We start from the raw sequence: 14114 nt of genomic DNA on the forward strand, positions 1-14114 counted from the left end.
GTTTTTCCTACCAGACTGGGCTTCTGGAAGGCTGACACTAATCATGCTACTCCACTGCTGGAAACCCTTCAACAATTGTTCCCTGTCCACAAGCTAAAAGTCCCTATTTCTTTATAAATAGCATCAAAGCAGCCTCCCTTGACACTTGGACCTTACTTTCCTTGCAGCCTCATCTCTCCCAGTCCTTGCTCTCACTCTGGGCTCTATTTGGAAGAAAGTTAAATTTCCAAAGGAGCCGCACACCCGCTGGCCTCAGGACCCTTTTCCATGCTGTTCCATCTGCCCCGCAAACATCTCTTCCCTCCCCTTTCCCATCACCTGGGCAATTCCTACCCGTTCCTCAGGTCTCAGAAGTCAGGCCCTTCCGCAGGCAGCCTTTCCAGGGCGCCAAGTTTGGGTGCCCTTCCTGGAGAATTCAGGCATCTGGGGCCTGCCCACCGGCCCACAGCCCCATTCCCGTTTGCCTGCCTCCAGCCCCAAATAGATCACAGGCTTCCGCTGGTGGCGACCTCGTCAACATTTCTGTATTTTTGGCCATTGCGTCTACAGAGCTTAGCACTGTGACTGGCTTGTAATAGGCGCTGGGTACATATTTAACGAAAGAAAAAGGTGTACTCTGGGGTACAAAGAAGAGGATGGTCCCCACATTGGGTGAGGTCCCTGCACCGTAAGAGAGAACACAGAGAAGGAGAAAGACAGTTCAGAGTGTGTGCTTAACACAGGGTCAGAGAGATCTGGGCTGGGAGCTCACTGCGGGCGCCAAGCCCCGACCTTAGATGGGGGTGGGCAGTGAGGGGTAGCCATGCCGGAAATCTTCCAAAGCCTGAATCTTGAAGGATGAATGAGTCAAGCAGAGAAAGAGAACCGCAACAAGCAGAGGGCACAAAGCCCAGAGGTAAGAGAGAACACAGACTCTTGGCAGAGCTGCAAGTAATTTGGTATGGAGGTAAGCTGGGGCCAGACCTCGAGGAGTCTGCAGTAACCTGCCAAGCCTAGGAACCAAGGAATGCATTTACACAGGGCGATGATGTGCTAGGTCAGTGAGAATGCATGGGAGGGTTCTGACTCACCCCCAGCATGTTCATGCTGTTTGTGGATGTTAGAAAATTGGGGGGAGACCCCTCTTTCTCAGCCCTCAGCCCTAAGCATGGGCAGCCCCCCGTGTGCACCTTGCTGGGTGAGGTCTCCCTAGTACCAGCAGAGAAACTTCCATTGTGTCCTCTAAAGGAGCATCGATACCTCCTCACCAGAAGCATCATACTGTTATTTTTCAGTCCAGACAATCCCCACCCTCCTCGAATGTGCCTCCAATTCTTGGAAGTTGGGGAAACCACATGTTTTTCACCATTCCTGAAAGCACAGGCTGGGAGCACGTAGTCCTGTGACACTGGGAAGCAGCCAAGGACATCTGTGTCCTGTCTGTTCCCATTCATACCCCTGTGGTTTCTTCCGGGAACAAAGTGCAAGGCTGGGGGATTATCAGGGAGCATCAGAAGTAAACCAGATCCTAAGGGAAAGAGGCGGCCTGCAGGCAAAACCCTTCCCCAGGGGGCACAGGAGGCAGAGGTCCCCTCCTCTGCACGAGACACGTATGGGGCCTGATCACGGTGAAAACATCTATTTTGGTCCTGTCATCCTGGTCTCATTATTTTTATCACCTCTCAGAACATGTATGGTTGCCCTGAAGGCTGTGCTCGAGATGGAAAAGAGAAGCAGGGTCACATAACTCATTCTGCAAGACAGAGGGAGGAGAGCAATTAGCAAGGCCAGCTCAAGGCCTGACACCCCTGCACCTGTCAGGTGGGCGTCTGCAACCCGAAACACTGCTCCTGAGTTGCCACCTGGGCCCGGCACTGGGCCTCACGGAAGCCAATTAGACGGACGTGGCCTTGGTACTGCAGGTGTTTGCAGTGCTCCTTTCCCCTGGGAGACCCCAAATGTCAGAGGACTTGTCGGCTGCCTTTTTGATTAAAAGGGTTGGTGCTGAAATTAGCATCAACCCATTCGGCCAGCTCGATGCACACTTCAGTGGGTGCTCCTTCTGCAGGTGCTTCAGAGGCCCCACAGAACAGCTGCACAGCTAGAGGGTCACCACAGAGTGGGGCTGCTGCCTGTATAGGTAGAGCCTGGTTGCATGGAATTTCCCTGCTGTTATGGGTGAGTTTTGTTGGGCTTTTCTCTCACTTCCTCTCTACGGTGGTCTGAAGCTCTATGCATCCCAGAAAAACATATTCTTAAATCTAATCCATTGCAAATAGGACCTCTTGCTGAGGTTACTTCAGTTAAGGTGTGGCCCACCTCAGTCAGGATGGGTCTTACTCCTTTTACTGGAGTCCTTTATAAGCAGAATGAGTTTCAGAATCAGAGAGAAAAAAAATCACAGGAAGTAAGAAGCTGAACATTAATTGAACTTGGAAGAGAAGGGGGAGACCAGGAGATACCACCGTGTGCCTGGCTGTGTGTCAAGCTAAGGACTAAGAATCTCCAGAAGCCAGCCCCAGAATGCCACAATCTTTGGGGAGAAAGAATCACCTTGATGACTTGGTTTTTGTTTTTTTCCCAGCCTCAAACTGTGAGTGAATAAGTTCCCATTGCTTAACCTGACCCATTTCATGGTATTTGCTTGAGCAAACAAAGAAACTAAAACACTGTCTTAGACCTTTGGACAGCATTACACTGGTAAACCAAGCATCTTGTTTCACTACAGTCGGGCCTGCATTTCAGACACGGGAGGTGTTTGGCCCATGTGCACAGGGGCACTCATTAGGAATGAAGGCAAGCGGGAGTGTGCAACAGCCCACAAAGTAGCAGGCTGGGATGCTACTTGGCTGCAGAAAGTGAATTCCCACCCCTTCCCTCTTAGGGGGACACTCATAAGAATTCTGCAAGTCATGTCATCTAAGCCTCATCCCCGGAGATTTAAAAGGAAGGAAGAGACTCTACAGGCCAATTTTATTATTGTTGCCTGGGATGAATTTGTTGAGAAGAAAGACTTTCAATTCAATGTAACCAATATCTATGAAGACCCTACTGTGCACTGGGGCTGGGTAGGAGATCTAAGGAACAGTAAGCAGCTGTCTCTCAAGTTCTGTGTGTCTGTTGGGGGGTTGCAGGGAGAATGGTCTTGGGAGGGGCAGTTGGCAGTTGTTCTATACAAGTTCAAAGGTAGCACTATAATCATAGTGAAAAATCAAAACCTGGAGTGACAGCCATAAGATCTGGGTTTGAATCCCAGCTCTACTTCTTATTAGCCATTCCTCAAGTTTCTTCTCTATGGAAAAGTAATCATAGCTCTTCCCAAAATTACAGTGTTTGGGGGAGGTTTAAAGGAGAAACGTATGTGAAAAACCCGTGTAAAAGGGAGGTGCACAATCAACCTACAAGTGGTTTAGCTGAGTTGACATCAACTGCACAATCAACCTACAAGTGGTTTAGCTGAGTTGACATGAACACATCAGCAGAAAGGTGCACGCAAAATATAAAGAGTCTAAAGCTCAGTGAAATTGCAACTTTTGGGGTAAATGGTTGGGGGAAATGAGGACAGGAGGATTTAAGACACACATTCCTGTGCAAGTGACCCAGCATAGTTAGCAGAATGGGGGTCATGCACTGCGTGGAGTAAGAATTGGGGTGAGGGAGCCAATGAATTCCTGTTGTTACATCAACCCATTGTATGGTATTTGTCATAGCATCTGGGAAAATGAGACACAAAATAATCCACCAATGTCATCTCATGGAATCTCCACAAAAACCTTGGGAGGAAGGCAGGTGGACTTCGTGATCCCCACTACAAAAACATGGAATCCGGGGCAACTGCCCTGACAGACCATCCCTGTCTTTGTCAGTCAGCCTGAAGCAAGAAGTCAGCAACCAAAGGGAAGCACTGAGGACAAAACCCTTCCCTGAACCTGTCCTCCTGCATCTCTACTTCTGTCCATGTTGGTGGGCTCAGGTGGCCCATCCCCCTGCCTCATCCAGTGCTTGAGAGGAAGAACCCTGAGTTTGTCTCCCAGCTCTGTGCCTCATGAGCTGTGTGACTCCAGGCAGGTCACCTAAACTCTCTGGGCTCCGGATTCCATGACTTTCTGGTTTCCTTGACTTTCCTGTTACCTAATGATGTCCTCTCCTTTCTCTTCTTGGTTCTGTTACTTCCACCTTCTGTTTCCTCTCTGTGGCTTTTTCCTGTAAAGCCTTCCATACTAGGATTAAGACCCTTCCTGATTCAGCTGACCATGCCTTAACTAAAACTAACATCTTTCGAAGGTCCTGTTTACAAGGGGTTTACACCTACAGGAAGGGATTAAGGTTAAGAACATGTGTTTTTGGGGGTACATAACTCAATCCACCACACTTTGTAAAGTCTGAAGCTTCAATAAATATCAATTGTCATTTCTTTAACCAAATGGCCTACTTTCAACCACCCGTGGCTACGTAAAGTGCACAAATTTCCGTCAGTACTCTAATTACAATGAATTATGTCCCTATCTGCCCATATGGGAGGTTAACTCCTCAAAGCATCATTCAGCCGTTTCTGGGAACCCCCTGAGCTGTGGCCCAGGTGCTCTGGAATAGGTCCCTCATGCATCAGAGCACTGGGCTCCCCTGCCCTGCCCCTGAGCTGCCATGACACCCCTCTGAGGATTCCAGAAATTGCCACTCTTCTGGTCCACACCAAGCAGGCCTGGAGAAAGGGGTATGTGCTCTCCTCTTTCCACTATATTCCACATCGCTCCCTCTACACGGCTGAAACTGGGCTACAACTTTCAACAAGGCTTTGTTGAAGTTCAAGGAAAGCAGAGGGAAAGCCCCAAACAGAGGGTGACTTACAGCCAGCTGCCTGTGGAGCCACTCAGATCAGGCTCCCAGCTTGGCTTTCTGGAACAGGGGAGAACCCAGGCCTACCCCAGGGGGGCTCTGAGTATACATACACAGTCGGTCCAGGCCAGTCCTCCAAAGACCCAGAGGGAGAAGGGGCTTCTCTTTCCTCAGGTGTAAATCTGCCTCCCCATTCCTCATTTCCTGTCCCAGGACTGGCCACCTCCCAGAACAACTGACAATGGGAGTGGGAGCTCCATCCGGGGAAGTCCCATCCCTGACCCACAGCCCTGTGGCACTGTTTCCCGTTCCCTGGCCACATCATTCTATCTAAACATAAGGTCCAAAGGTTGTAAATCAGGTAAACGGACAATTTTCATTTAGGCTATGTGGGTTTTGTTTTTGTTTTTGTTTTTTCTTTAAATAGGAATTATTACCAATATTTCAATAGAGATATTTCCCATAAAAATCAAGTCTTCCATCTTCTCTTGAAAAATAAGAAGCTATAGTAGTAACATTCCACATATATATCTGCATGTCACTGATCAGCTCAAGTGCAGAAGCAGCCATCTCCTCTAAATGGAGCCATGCTTTCCAATTTGCCAAAATTCCACCAGTCTATTTCAATCATTTACATTATTTGCCAGATTCCTATAGGCATTTGAGGTGGTGGGATCAGGCTTGTTCAGTGGACCCCAGTGGGCCAAATTCAGGAGGAGATGGACCAAGGCCTGTTCTGGTGATAGCCTTTCCTTCAGCATGAGGTGACGATCTCATCTGCTTGTCCTTCCAGCAAAATGCTGCTCTCAACTTTCCAACCCATATGAGCAACTGCTCAAAGAAAATACAGCCGCACAAGAGGAATGAGTAGGTTGAAGTACAGCTCACTTTAAACCCATATGAAGCCAGGAATCATGTCCTCCTGGTTTTGTACTACCCTCTATCAGTGCCCCCAAAAAATGGCAGAGACAGCACCCAAGCTCAAGTACACACAATTTATTTCTAGTTAATGGGAAGGACCCAGGCAAGTGGAAATGGTCTGTCCTGAAGGGGAATTTGAGCTTAATCTCTTTCAGGAAGAACCTGCTTGCAATTTTTTAAGATATCAGTTTTCCAGAAATTTTCCTAAAAAATTGTTCTTTTAAAAAAAATTTAAGATTTGGGCCATGCAGAAGGTAGAATTATGAACCCCAGAAAAAGACATGTTCTTAATCTTAATCCATTCCTGTTGGTAAACAGGACCTTTGAAGATGTTATTTTTAGTTGAGGTGTGGCCCAACTGAATGAGGTTGGGTTTTAATCTTATTACTGGAGGTTTTATGAAAACAAAGCCACGGGGAGGAGCAGAAGCTGGAAGTCAGTGGAACCTGAAAAAGAAAGAAGAGGACATCACCATGTTACAGGAAAGCCAAGGAACCCCAAAGATTGCCAGCCCCCAAGAACACTACCAACCCCAAGAGAAAGCAAGCCTTCCAGCCTCTGACCCTATGAGCCAATAAATTCCTGTTGTGAAGCCAGCCCACTGTGCGGCATTTGTCTCAGCAGCCAGGAAACGAAGACAGGCACCTATTGACATCATGCCATATTTTCTGGTGTTCAGATAGACTGCAAGGCAGAGTATGATAATAGAGAAATGCTAAACTTCAGGCCCACCTAATCACAGACAAAAAAGAGAAGGGGAATTTCCATAATGCTATTACCTTGGACACACTGTAGGCCTGCCCAGAACAAAGAAGAAGCAAATGTGCAGCTTCTACTTGCATGGATACACCAAGTATCCCTCTTGCTTGACATTGAAATCATAAAAGAACCACAAAATAGTAAAGGCTTCAGAAAATCTTACATTCCTTCCAATTCTGAGAAGGGTAGGTGGGTCCTGCTGCAGGTTTCTAGTCCCTGGAATTGTCCTTCCCCTTGGAGGTCTGTTGATGATGTTACTCCAAGTATGGGCTGCAGAGAGAGGCACTCCTACCTCATTTGCCCTTCTGAACAAGTGGGGGTATATGACATACATGTCCCTCTCTCTAAAATCCTCCCCTCTCTACTGCCTCACCCAACCTTCCTTCCCACTGCATACAGTTAAGACAACTTTGAACCATTTAACTAAAATGTTTCTAATGTTACGGGATAGCAGAAGGAGAATGAATACTCAGCATTCTGAATATTTCAGCCTACAAAATAGAACTTTCTCATCTTCAGTGCAGAATTCCCCAACTGCCTCCATGCCCCAGAGGTCTTATTAACTCCTACCACCTGCAATCCTTTTAAGTACCAATCATTTCTTCAAATTCCAGACCCAAGAAGTAAGGCTCAGAAAATCCTCAGGATTCCTTCTCTTGCCTTCCTAAGGCCCACCTTCCAAATTCTGGTTTCCTGTCTGAGGACCTGCCACTTCCAAAGAATTCACAGGAGGAAAAAGTCCACCCATGTCAAAGAAGACCGAGTCTGCCCATATCGGCCGCAGTTGTAATATTCAGCCACAAGATAATCACCTCCTAATGACAGAGCTCAGCTATTTGTACCAGAGACATGTGTGTATATGGTCTGATCCATCCTGCTCAGGTAGTTAGAAACTTAAATTCTGCCTGTACAGTATATGTGTATCTAAGCTTTCATATGAATGGAGTTCTCAGTCAGCTCCTGGGTTCTTAGCCCCTGAAGAACTCTCATCAGCTGAGCTTTGCAAAGCCCATGTCCTTCCCCTTCCTGAAGCCAGACTCCTCAGTGTAAGATAAACTGAACTAGTCAGAGTAGAAGGAAGAGGCAGAATTTAATGAGGTGAAGATATCAGTTCAAGCCCCTTCTCTTCAATTTCAGTTCTCTAAAACTTACTTTTGTAACTCATCTGCTCTACCTAACCCATGTGAGGGTCAAAAGAGGTAATATTGATGAAAACACTCTGCTATAAATTCTCATACAAAATTTGTTATTCGTTAGCATCAGAAATACCTTGTAGCTCCTGTGATATGACTTATAGTCATTATTTAACTGCAAATTGAGCATACACACCCTCCCTGGTACATACCTTTTGTACCTCTGCAGCACAGCTATCAACTCTGATAAATGTTTTTAGGAATAAAAGTCTTGTTTTGTGGAATGCCGGGAGAATAAGACCAGTTGGAGGATCAGTAATATCTGATGGGAGGAATATTTATGGCATGAATAAACAAATGAACAGGCCAAGTGGGTTGAGGGAGCCTGGAGAAAAAGATAGAACAAAATCAGAGGGAGTTCGCCAGGAAGGGTATCAGTTCATGCCATCAGGCTTTTAGAGGACCCAAAGAATCTCTTCTGGAATATGTTCTCTGAATAGGTATTTTAAAGCCTCAAATCTTTCTACTTGACTTTTAAAGAATAAATAATCATTTATGCAGATTTTTTATTAAAAAAAAAATCATGGGCCCCAAACTGTAAACAGCTGCAAAAATTTCACCAGGTGAACGTCTTCTTACCACATAAAATTCAGGATATGAAGCTATGCTTACCCCAAGGTCTAGGGAAAGTTGAAGCCCTGGGCACAAGGGAAATTAACTTGATCTGGAAATTCATGGGAGAGAATGATGTTCTTGTGCCAAGCAAAGGAATGGTACCTGTGAAAATTTAATTAACAGCCTCATTAACACCTACTTACCATGTCCTGAACAGTGTTGCACTTTGTCATCCACCAGACTAAATGCCTGTTTTGCTCTAGGTGACATTTGCCCAAATGAAATGTTGGGATGCGTTGGGCCACAGAGTTAAACCTAGAAGCCTTCTGCAGAAAGGGCATATCAGACCGTATTTCCAAAGCTTTTCCATCACAGACCATATGTAGGCTTTTCTCCTTTAGGTGGACAGCCACTCTCCAACCTTTCCCACCAACCTTATACATATTTAATATCATAGCGCTCTGCTTCTGATTGCAGCCCCACCAAGAAAATCTTCCAGAATCACTTGTGATCCTTGGGTTGCAGCTGGGGAATGAGTTTGCTTGAAGCCTTAGTTTTTGGTTTTAATCAAAATTTTTTAAATGTCTGAAAAGCAAACTGCTCTTTAAAATAGGCTAAAATATAACTACAAGTTCAGGAAAACTTTATTACATATGGTATCAATTCCTAGTATATGATCAATCTATTTTTGTTTTCCTTTTCCCTTTCCCTTATTTCAGAATGTAAGAATAAAGCAGATTTGCTTAACAATAAAAACCTAATCTCCCTTGTCATCTTGTCTATTTCCTTATATTAGAATGTCTTTCAAAACTGACTGAAATGTCCATAAAGCTGACTCTGAAGCTAGAAAATGCTTAGAGAATGTTTATCTGCTTTATAACCACTCAAATCAAGTTTGCCTTTTAAGTTTCATGGGGCAGAAAATCCCTTAAAGATTTTCTCTATAAAGAAAGATCTTTTAAATAGTCCCAGTTATACATTTCACATAAGATAGGGAGGTTTTTGCCCAGATTAGAGTATAAGGTTTGAACTTGATACAAGGCCACCCATTAACTATGTTTAGAAGAATCTTGGTGTGGTAAAAGGAAGCAAGCATCTGGAATAGCTAGCAGTAAATACCTGAAACTATCAAACTACAACCCAGAACCCTTGAATCTTGAAGACAATTGTATAAAAATGTAGCTTAGGAGGGGTGACAATGTGATTGGGAAAGCCATATGGACCACACTCCCCTTTGTCCAGTGTATGGATGGATGAGTAGAAAAATGGAGACAAAAAAAAAAAAAAAAAAAAGTGTTCTTTTTTACTTTAATAGTTCTTTTTCACTTTAATTTTTATTCTTATTATTTTTGTGTGTGTGGTAATGAAAATGTTCAAAAATTAATTTTGGTGATGAACGCACAACTATATAATGGTACTGTGAACAACTGAATGTACGCTTTGTATGACTGTATGGTACGTGAATATATCTCAATAAAATTGAATTAAAAAAAATAAAGAAGTAAGCATGGATTTTGCTGCTAACAGATATAAGGACAAATCCTGGGTCCTCTGCTGTGTGTTTGCAGAATGATTTCAGTAAGCTAGTTAACCTCTCTGAGCCTCGATTTCTTCATCTGTAAAATGGAGATTATCATAATACCTTGAGGTGTTCTAGAGCAAATGGATGTAAAGCACATGATGTGTCTTGGGCACTAAAGAAAGTGTAGCTTTTAAGAGAGAGCAGGACAAGCATGAAATTAAAGTAATGGAAAGGTTTATTCTACTTCTCCTGCCCTGAAGTGGCTTATTCTCTTGCTAGAGAGATAAACAACAATGGAACTGAAGTGTGCTAAATACCAAATAACAATGGAAGTGAAGTGTTAAATACCAAATAAGTGGTGCTTACAGATTCATGCTTCTTGGGTATCATTAAAAATACAGGGGATCTCACAATGAAGTCTTGGCCCACTCTGGACAGATACGCCCAATTTCCAATCCTAAACCTATTTTCCTCCTCCTGAATTGATGGTATTGTAACCTAGAGAAGAAAAGACAAAGGTAGACAGGAAGGTAACACTGCCTGTTGGGTCGATTAGCTGGCAAAGTCCATTTATGAATGAAATTAATTCCATAAATATAGATGAATGATCCCATTTTACCATTTCTGTTAGGTGTTGAAATTAGATGTGTTGAATAACAGCATGGAGCTTAAAATTTGAGGATCTTCTATGAAATCCCATCTCCCTGCCACTTAGTGACTATTGGCTTTGGGCAAGTTATTTATTTTCTGAGCTTCAGTTTGCTCATCTATAAAATTCAGTTACTGTAACCCTGGCATATAATAGGAGCTCAGCAAATGCTGAAGTCATTGAATAAGTGAATAAATGAATGGTTGACAGCGACTGAACTGAAAATCATTTACCAAACCCGGGATCAATAAATCCAAGACAAAAAGCAATTGAGTTGACAGAGAACTATGTCTTAATGGGATGACAGTGTAAATGGAGAAAGAAGATTGATTCTGGAAACTTAGAAAGACATTCAGAACTATTGGGAGCTTCCTGACTTTAAGGATTTGGTCTCATTGAAATATTTAAACTTCAAAATACTTTCTCAGCCTTGTTTGCTATGAAGGAAAGAAATTATATTAAAGAGAATAAGAGAGAAAAACCACGCCTATATGAACCAGAATAAATCTACAGTTTCTTCAACTCAGTAGTTCAGCTCCAGGTAACCAACTGGTCAAAGCAAAGCTGAACAGATGCTCCTGATGTAACTGATCTAGAGCCGATACATCCCATTGTCCTCACCTTAAGATGGTCCTGGGTGAACCCATAAGATGGGATGTTGTGTCAAAGTCAGGTTCACCTAGGTGGACCTAAAAGAGTGCATGCCATATTGCTTGATTTTCTAGCCAATACCCAAGGAGGAATCACCCAGTGACTGTACATGTCTTTGCAAGCACAGCCACAAGGGGTCCCCAAATTCTAGTTTGCTAATGAACACAGAAGGGATCTCAAAAACTTGAAGAATGTGAATTCTTTTTTTTTTCTCTTTTCCTGCACAAGTGCCAGAGTATTAAAAATGAGAACAAAGAGGCAGCCTAGGTTTTGATTCAGCGACGGAAATAAAGCAACAATGTGTGGCTTTCCTCCGTCTTTCCATGCCGCCATACAGGTGCACATGAAAAATGTTGAGAAGAGAAACAAATGCCAGAGCTTCAAAGTCATCATCCAGTTTCCAACTATGATATGAAGCATGGTTAAATTGGTGAATTTGAAATCACAGGTAATCACAGAGCTGGGAAATTGTTGTGAAGCTCACAGGCAGGTTAAACAAGTGGGGAGTGATTAGCCCAGATTTGATGCACAGCTCAAAGATCTAGAAAAATAGCAGAATAATCTGTTCCATTCCGTCAGTTTGGTTTCATTGTACTGATGACCACAGCTGGCATCACAGGCCACGAGGAAGCCAGATGAAAACAGACAGAAGGGAAAATCTTAGGATTCTTTTTCATGGATGTAATACATATATACAAAAAAATTCCTCAAAGGACAAAACAAAACAAACACTATATGTGCTCTGATTTCTGTCCTACTGTACAGATTTCTCCCCTCCTCTCTAAACTTCAACTTCAGCCTGGTTGTCCCATCTTCATTATTGAGTGGGACTTTCTTAGTTGAGTCATGGAGTGACTACAAGCTGTCTCTGGGGGTAAGAGGAAGTTACATAATATTAGCGTTGTTAAAAACGTATGTATTTTTAAGAAGCCAGTGGCCTTTATTCAACAAAGATTTAATAAGTATCCATTCCTTGCATAGAAGTCTTTATTCTTATTGCTACTGATCTGCAAAAAAAGGATAATGAAAAGTCCCTATCCTCAAGGATTTTACAATCTGCATAGGGAGTCAAACACAAAAATTAAATAAGAGCTATACACAGAGTATAACTATATATTATTTATTTGAATGTAAGATTAAGGAAGACACTAACATTTATAGGGCAGCTACCAAGTTTCAGGTACTAACCCAGGCACTTTTGTTTACTCCTCTGATTAAATAGTGCTGTGAGATGGAAAATGCTATCTGAATTTTACAAAGGAAAGCTCTAGGCTCAGAGTGGTTGGGTAACTAGACAAGGGGCTTCTCAGAATCCAGGAATCTTTTTACTACATCAAACTTAATGATAAATATTGTGAGCTCTTTTTTTTAAAAAAAAAAAAAAAGGAATGATCACTGTGGGTTGATTCATCCAGAAAGTTTTCTTGGCTTTCCGGAAAAGTAACTCTCCAAGCTGGCTAAGTGTAAGGCCTTGTAACCACAACTCATTGCATATTCCATTGGCATAAAATCCAATCAGGCAGTCACGCACCCTGCCCCTTGCCCCATGCCAAGTCTTTAAAAAAAGGGGTAACTGCCCCCCTTAGGAAACCTTAATTTTGTCATGAACAAAGAAAAAAAGTCCTTTCCAGAAACTTTGCTTGCTGTCCAGTTACATCTCTATGGAATCCTTAAGTACGTGACAGTTTTGTGTGACAGTATCTTTATTTTAGTTTTGTTCTCACAGTGTGATCACAAAGCTTAGTTAGAGGCCCAAAGTGAAAACTGTCAAGTTGATGGTGGCTTTTTCAACATGACTTTTCATTGTAGTGGCATGGGAGTGTCAGCTTCCCATACCGTTTGATGCGATCCACTTACACATTGCACACACACACACCACATGCGTGGTAGTTATGAGTGTTTATCAGGTGAACATAAGTTTCACATTCACAAATCAACATAGATGGTGAGTTGGCCGTTCTAAGCATCATGCAGATCATGTTGATGGTAGCCCATCCCACAACAGTACATTGGCTTGCACTTCATCATTTTGTTTACTTTAAGATTAGACAGGAAATACTGGAATTTTAGGGCATCTAAGGATTCCTGATTTCTTATTATTTTATCCTTGGGATATCTTCAAAGGAATTTAACTGTGTAGTTAAGAGTGAGAAGTATGCATTTTCTTACTTACCAAAACAAACAAACAAAAACTTGACTGACACGGAAGTATAGAGTCACCTAATGGTACAAAGATGGGAGAAGGGAGTAGAAAAGAGTAGTGCATGATGCCACATTAACAAAAAATAGGATAGCCTTATTATGAAAATAAGTTAGAGTTAAGGATGTTTTCTGCGGGTGTCTGAGCTTGTACCTCGGCTTGCCAGGCCTGGGCCAGGGGACCTGATCACCCCCTGGGGAGGGTAGTAGGTACGGGCGTGAGTGCCCTCTGCAGCCCCCCCGAGCCTGGAGAGCGAGGTCAAGGCAGCTCCCTTTTCCTCACCCAAAATGCCACTGGCAGGGGAGGCTTGCCGGAGGAAACCGCCTTTCTCCCAACTGCCCTTTCCCCACTTCCTTATCTTACCCACTCACTCCCTGGTGCCAAGGCCACTTCTGCCACCGCCAGCGCGCATGCCCGTGGCCAGAACTACCCCCGCCCCGCTGCAACGGTTCCTGCGTCCTCTCAGAACCAATCCTAGCCCCTATCCCTTCAATATTGCCATTTAAGGCTGCTTCACCTCCTTTCCAGCCCTGCCCTTCTTACCAGCCTATATAACCTGTAATCACCCCTGAATAAATCTCTTTGGCGCATACTCCTACTGAATGAAGAGTGTCTTGTCCCTATCGCCGCCCTCCTTGCACGCCTCTCGCCGAGGACCCGGCCACGTCCTCCGCCTCGCCCTCGCCTCCGGGAAAGAGCCCCCGCCGCCGGTACCCCTTGAGCAGCCCCGAGGGCTGAGGGCTCGGCTACCGGCCGCCTCTCCCCCAAGAAGTAGCAACCGCGACCGCAACTGGTGCCCCGTGTGAGGAACGTCTCCACACAACAGTTCAGCAGGTCGATCGCTCGCCC

General features: G+C 44.1%; 1 long non-coding RNA gene across 1 annotated transcript; it reads right to left on the reverse strand.

Moving 5' to 3' along the window:
• Positions 1-5863: 5863 nt before the first annotated feature.
• Positions 5864-8133, reverse strand: LOC119528939. Its single transcript, XR_005215786.1, has 3 exons — positions 7841-8133; positions 6659-6765; positions 5864-6182 (listed from the first exon to the last, which is right to left on the reverse strand). It is a non-coding gene; the product is annotated as an uncharacterized LOC119528939 (long non-coding RNA).
• Between the last annotated feature and the right edge of the window lie 5981 nt (positions 8134-14114).

Source organism: Choloepus didactylus, chromosome 3 (assembly GCF_015220235.1).
Source record: "Choloepus didactylus isolate mChoDid1 chromosome 3, mChoDid1.pri, whole genome shotgun sequence".
NCBI lineage: Eukaryota > Metazoa > Chordata > Mammalia > Pilosa > Megalonychidae > Choloepus > Choloepus didactylus.